This window comes from Myotis brandtii, unplaced genomic scaffold (genome assembly GCF_000412655.1).
Source record: "Myotis brandtii unplaced genomic scaffold, ASM41265v1 scaffold36, whole genome shotgun sequence".
Taxonomy (NCBI): Eukaryota; Metazoa; Chordata; class Mammalia; order Chiroptera; family Vespertilionidae; genus Myotis; species Myotis brandtii.
The window spans coordinates 864,142-871,386 of NW_005363836.1; the positions used below are offsets into that span (position 1 = coordinate 864,142).

Genomic DNA, 7,245 nt, shown 5'->3' on the forward strand with positions numbered 1-7,245 from the left:
AATCTTCATCCCTGGTAGCCACCATTCTACTCTCTGTTTTTATAAGATCAGTTTTTTTTATATTCCTTATATACATGATATCATACAGTGTTTGCCTCTCTAAGTCTGATTTATCTCACTTAGCACAATGCCCTCAAGATCCATCCATGTTATTGCAAATGGCAAAATTTCACTCTCATTGCTGTATAATATTCTATTGTATATATGTACAAAATCTTCTTTATATATTTGTTTGTTAATGACATTTGTGTTGTTTCCATATCTTGTCTCTCGTAAATAATGCTACAATAAACATGGGAGTACACATATCTCTTCAATATCCTGTTTTCATTTCTTTTGGATATATATGTAGAAGTGGAATTGCTGGATAATGTGGTACTTTTCTTTTTGATTTTTTTGAGGTACCTCCATACTGTTTTCTGTAGTGGGTGTACTAATTTAAATTCCCATCACAGTGCACAAGCATTTCCTCTTCTTCACACCCTCTCCAAAACTTGTCTCTCATCTTCTTGATGATAGCCATTCTAATAGGTGTGAGGTGATATCTCATTGTGATTTTCATTTGCATTTCCCTGATGATTAGTAATATTGAGAATTATTTCATGTACCTGTGGACCATTGGAAGTACCTTGGAAAAATGTCTATTTAGTTTCTCTGCTAATTTTTAAATTAGATTGTTTGCTTTTTTGTTAGTGAAGTGTATGATTTCTTTATATATTTTGGATATTAACCCTTATCTGATAGATGGTCTGCAAATATTTTCCCCCATTCTGTTGATTGTTTCTTGCGCTGTGCAGAAGATTAGTTTGATGTGGTCCCACTTGTTGATTTTTGCTTTTGTTGCTTGTGCGTTGGTGTCATATCTAAAAATATCATTGGCAAGACCAATGTTAGAGCTACTTTTCTATTTTTTCTTGTAAGAGTTTTATGGTGCCCGCTTTTATGATCATCTTTAATCCACTTTGACTGATCAACATTTATTGAACACATTATTTGTGAAGTACCATGCTGAGTTGGATGAGTACAGAGATGAGTAAAACAGAATTCCTTTCATCAAGGGGCTTGTTATACTCTTGGACAAGACAAATGCAATCCATGGTAAGTGATACAACAGACACACAGAAGATGCTAGAGAGGTTCAGGGAAGTTCAGTGTTCAGTGAAGAGTTCTATGGGAGGTGTGCCCAAGAGGAGTCTTGAGGGATGAATAAGGGCGAGCCAACGGAGGAGAGATGGAAAGGAAAACTTCCTTAAGGCATCAAGGTGTGAAACAGATGGTATTCAACCTCCAATGTTTTACTTCTTCCCCTAGCCTTGCTTATTTCTTTCCTGCCCACGACTTGTTACTTCAAGACAGAAGACACCATAATAGAAATGATGACCTGTTTTATTTTTTTAAGATCTCAGGAGCAGTGAGTATATAAGCAATTTCTACAGCCAGTGCTTTTCTAGGATGATGCTTCAATACAAGAAATCTGCTAAAGCTAAGAAGTCCAGTAACTGCCCTCTTGCTTCTCAGATCTGTTTGCTTTCTTTTACATAACCTCCATCCTAGGCAGTGTCAGGATTACTGTGGAGCTTTGGGACTTCAGATCATCTCAGTGGTATTGAAAACAAAGCTCTTTTCCATGGAATCTGAGATGTAGAAACCTTGAATAATGATTATATATATTTTTAATAACAAGGACAACCACAGTTTTTTCTTGAATTCCATGGAAATGTCCTCTTTTAATAAAAATAATTGCTGATACATGTGTCTTTTTGAAAGGCGACAGTTATATTTCTATGAACACTAGTTTTCCTTTAGAACAGTCATTCTGGGAACAATATCAAAAGCTGATTGTGTGGCAATCCAGAAAATTAGTCTCCTTTGTTGTGTGTTTTTAACTTGGTAAGCATTAAAGATACAAACATTCTTTCAAGGCTTTGTTCCTGGAAGGCAAGATGCCTGTACACTTGCAAAAAGTCCCAGTTTTAGTGCCTTTGGACTACTATAACAGAATACCACAGACTGGGTGGCTTGTAAACAACAGAAAAATTTATTTCTCACAGTTCTGGAGAGGCTGAGAAGTCCAAGATCAAAGTGCTGGCAGATTTGGTGTCTGGGGAGAGCCTGCCTCTTGTTCATAGTAATCTGTCTTTTCACCGTATCCTCATATGGTGGAAAGGGTGAGGGACTTCTCTAGGGCCTCTTTTATGAGGGCACCAATCCATGAGAGCCCTTAGGACTCAATCATCTTTCAAAGGTCCCACAACCAAATACCATCACATTGAGAGTTAGGTTCCAATATATGAATTTTGGTGTTGTGGGTAGGGGAGGGACACAAGCATTTAGTCTATAGCAATCCCTTTTTCAAGTTCTTGGTTAGGGATAGGCAGTGGGCTAGAGAGGATTCATATAATATCACTTATAGTTCTTTGCACATAGAGGATTCTCAATGAGAAAAGAGATGAATGAATGAAACTCTTATGAGTAGATTGGAGTGTGTGTGTGTGTATTTTAAATAGTTCATTTTTTTCCCCAATAGGCTCTTAACTTGTATTTCTATTTCTGCCTTTGTCCCTCTACAGACAATTCTTTTTCTGAAAAAATTTTTTATATGTTTTTATTGATTTCAGAGAAAGGAAGGGAGAGGAAGAGAGAGATAGAAACATCAATGATGAGAATCATTGATTGGCTGTCTCCTGCACGTTCTCTACTGGGGATCAAGCCCACAACCTGGTTCATGGGTTGATGCTCAACCACTGAGCCACACTGGCTGGGCCCTAACCAAATTTTTTTCACACAACATTTACAAACTTTATTGATAAGACATAACCATTTTGCCAAAATTCAGCCATCAATATACAACCTCATTTCCCATCCACAATTAAAGAGAATATGTTTCACTTTAAATGGGACATAGAGGCAAAGAGCCAAAAATTAAAGTAAAACCTTAAATTCACCATTCAAATGTCAAATGAAGCAATTCTCCAAATCATTAAAGCATGATAAAGTAAGAACACAGAAAAAAGGACATTGAAGTCATTTCAATATTTCTTGTATATAATGAAAACAGATGCATTTATAACTTCAGTCTTCAGAAAGCATGCTTCATAAAGTCATTATTCATTTAAAATAGACAAATGCTTACAAAGAACATTTAACTTAAATTTCATAGTTGCTTATGAAATGATACTCGAAAGGTTGACCTATATAAGGAAATAAGAGTCCTGTCAAGAGAGATGGTAAACTATAAGTATAAAGTATACTACAATGTTAAAAACCTCACAGTGCTCTATAGGAAAGTCAATAAAGATAACTTAATTTTTCTGGGGAAAAGTGTATTTAGCATTACCAATTTAAATGTAAATTTTATATATGAATTTAATGAAGAATACATTTAAACTGTGCATTGCCACATAATGATCTATTTTGTGTAAAACAATAAAAATGATGTTCTTTTTGAACATGTGCACATCAAAGCCAAAAGGTTATTTTTTACTTTTTACTTTATTGGCAACTTCGGATGCATTTTTAGGTTTTGGTTTCCAGAGGGCATTTTTTACAAATCTTGAAGCTGCCCCTCTGTTCAGCTCGGCTGCCTTCTTCTTGTCTGTTATTTCCTTGACTCGACTTTGTTCATATATATTCTGATTCTTTCCAGTTCCTGCTCTACTGGATGTTCCTTAGAATTAGCTCCAGAGTTGCCAAATAAACCCAAAACTTTGAATCTAATGTGTAAGCAGAAACGAAATCCACGTTTGCTTGTTCAAGTGGGTGCAACTGCTGCAACTCATTTCTAGAGACAGACATCATGGTCTTCAGCGTGTCATCAACAGCAGCGATGGAATTCGTAAATGTTGCCAAATGCTCATGAATTCCTGCTGGGTGGTCTTCATTAAGCTCTTCTCCTGCCCTTCTGACCAGAGTGATGCCAGTTTGATGGGGGAGGGCCCTCTTCTGATGGCAGACGGCTGGCTTCTTGTATTCTCACTTGGGAAAGGCCACCAATTCCAAATGAACAGACAAAGTGATCCTGTGACAAAGAAGTTAAATCATGTCTCTCTTTGGTTTAAACCCCTTATGGCTGCCCATCTCCCTCAGAGTAAAAGCCAAACTCCTAAAGCTATAGGCATTGCATAGTTTGGCCTTTGTTACCGCTCTGACTTCATCTCATATGACCCTCCCCCAAGTCATTCTCCTCTAGCCACACTGGCTTCCTTGTTGTGTCTCATAGAAACTTGCCATGCTCTTCTCTCAGGGCATTTGCACTTGCTCTTCTATGTGCTTGAAATGCTCTTCCCACCCAATATATAAAGACTCCCCCTCTCCTTTCAGTCTTTGTTGAAATGTCAACTTTTCATCAAGGCCTTGCTGACCATTCTATTTAAAGAAACAGCCTGTCCCACTCCTTACCCACCCACACTTTGCCATCCCTCTTATCACTATCTAACATGCTATATATTGACTTTTATTTATTGTCTGCCTCCTCCCTAACATCTCCTTCACCTAATAGAATATAAACTCTATGAGGGCAAGAATTTTAATATATTCTATTCACTAATTTATTCTCCTTTGCCCAAAACATACATGGCATATAAGTAGGACCTCAGGAAATATTGGCTCAATGAATGAGAAAAATGAAGGTATATGTGTGGGTCTGTGTGATTTTTAATAAGATTGCTAGATATATTAATAAGATTTAAAAAATATATATATTTTATTGATTTTTTACAGAGAGGAAGGGAGAAGGAGAGTGTTGGAGAGTTAGAAACATCGATGAGAGAGAAACATCGATTCAGCTGCCTCTTGCACACTCGCTACTGGGGATGTGCCCGCAACCAAGGTACATGCCCTTGACCGGAATCAAACCTGGGACCCTTCAGTCCGCAGGCCGACACTCTATCCACTGAGCCAAACTGGTCAGGGCATTAATAAGATTTTTAAATGTTCATGAGAAAAATCTCTCTTTGAGACTTATTTTCTGTGTCTTTCTGTGCCTAGGGTAGAGCAGTGTACTTCAAGATTCTAAGATTTTTAATAAAATCTTTGTATACTTTTTTCTTTTCCCCAAACACTCACTAGTTTTTATTGATCTTGATCTGTTGCACTGAATGTGGTTGCTCATATATTAATGATTACACGTTTTATGAAGTAAAGAAGTAGAAAATATTGCCCATTTTAACTTTTTTTTTTATATCATGGACTTTAGCTCATGGTACTTTGGGAGTTTTTTAAAAAATTCTAAACATATTCCTTGTATGTAAGTATATTACAGTCCTAAGAAACTGAAAAGCTACACATGCTTTACATATGCACTTACTCAACAAATACCTCACTATGACTATATCATGCAAGAAATCACTATTCAGGATTTACTATGTACTGGGCACAATTTTAAGGGCTCAAATTCACCAATGAACAAAGCAAAGCTCCCGTGTTACATGCTTCATAATAAATTACGTAGAATTTGGAGTTTTATACCTGTAAGGGGATGTAGAAGATATAGTAACAACCACCAATTTTACAACCAAATAAACTTATACCAGAGAGCTTGAGTCGTTTTCCACAAGGTCACACAATTAATGTCAGAACATGAACAGAAGCTATTTTGATGATTTCTACTGCATTTCAGATCACCAGTTCTTGCTGTGAATATAAGAGGAGAATACTAAACATCTTTGTGTAAGTATCCTGGGATCCTCTGCTTTTCCTAGGGCATAACAAAAGGCCTAAATTTCATATATTCATGTTTAGGGCAGCTGTGCAATTTGTTGTTATTTTTGTTATGGTTTTTATCCATCTGTCCTACAATCTGTTCACACAGCCTAGGCCAATTATGATGACAAAAACTTTGTCATGCATTCTGAGTCACATTGGTTGTCTCCTATCTGATCAACATTGAGCCTAATTTATTCCAGGGTTAAGTAGGCTGTCCCTTATAAAGTTGGTTATTTCTTTAGAGTCAGTAATTTGCATCACTATTAAAATGCCCAGAATATGAAATAGTCTTGCAGCCTTGAGAATGAGGCAATTCAAGGTTAAGGTGGCCAAGAAGTAGCCTTTAATTCCGGTGTCCTAAACAATCCTCCTGAAAAATGAATGTAAAAAAACAACAACAAAAACTCTAGGGGGCTTAATTTTTAATAGTCTAACACATTAGTAATCATCTTGGGTACATCCTTTCAGTCCTGCCAGAAACTCTGAGAAATAGATTTGGGCAGAAGGAGGAAGCAGGCTGAGTGATGTAATGCCTTAGCATTACGTTGTAGGAAGCAAGTGAAACCTATGAGACCTAATATTTCAGCATTTAATGTAATTGTGAGGATACCTATGAGGTGCCAGAAAATTGATGGCTATCTCCCTTGAAGGCAGTGGATAATTCAATTTCATAGCCTGCTTGAGTTCACCTTTAAGCATATTTTACTAGAAAAAAGTTGAGACATGCATTAACCTTTATTAATACATAATGAAACGAATAGTACTTCCTTTCTAAAACCCCATTACAGCAACATTAGTAAATGTTACACAAAAAGACCTGTGTATGTGGTTACATTGTCACTTGGAATGAATTAAAGATGTCTTGTTGCCCTTGATCTCCCTTCTGTGTCCCTGAAAACAGTGTATGCGTGAAAGTACAACTTAGAGAGCAGTGATGGCGAATCTTTTGAGCTCGGCGTATCAGCATTTTGAAAAACCCTAACTTAACTCTGGTGCTGTGTCACATATAGAAATTTTTTGATACTTGCAACCATAGTAAAACAAAGACTTATATTTTTGATATTTATTTTATATATTTAAATGCCATTTAACAAAGAAAAATCAACCAAAAAAATGAGTTCGCGTATCACCTCTGACACGCGTGTCATAGGTTCGCCATCACTGACCTATACTAATCATTAAAAATTTTCTAACTCATAATAACTGCATTTCATTGTGTAACTACTGTGACCAGAACTGTTTTCATCAGTCTCTCATGACAGTGCTTCTACCACCCTACATGGGAGAGATTTACATTCATTGCCTTATAATCACAAGTTTTTGAAGCCACAAGATCTATGCCTAGGTTCAAATCAAGGCTGATTTATAAGCCGTGTGTCTCTGAGAAAATCTCTTATTTACAGATAGAGAACCTAGGTTCTCTATCTGTAAACAGCATTATTTTGAGAATGCAATGGAAGATAATGGAGGGCATAGCCCTCGCCCTTTCATTCCCCCCTTTGTCTTGGAACTTCCGGCTCAATCATGAGACGATGAGACGAA

At 36.8% G+C, this 7,245-nt stretch overlaps 1 pseudogene; it reads right to left on the reverse strand.

Annotated features, from left to right (window-relative positions):
• Nucleotides 1-3,473: 3,473 nt before the first annotated feature.
• LOC102262919 overlaps nt 3,474-7,245 on the reverse strand; it is a 21,195-nt pseudogene continuing 17,423 nt past the window's right edge.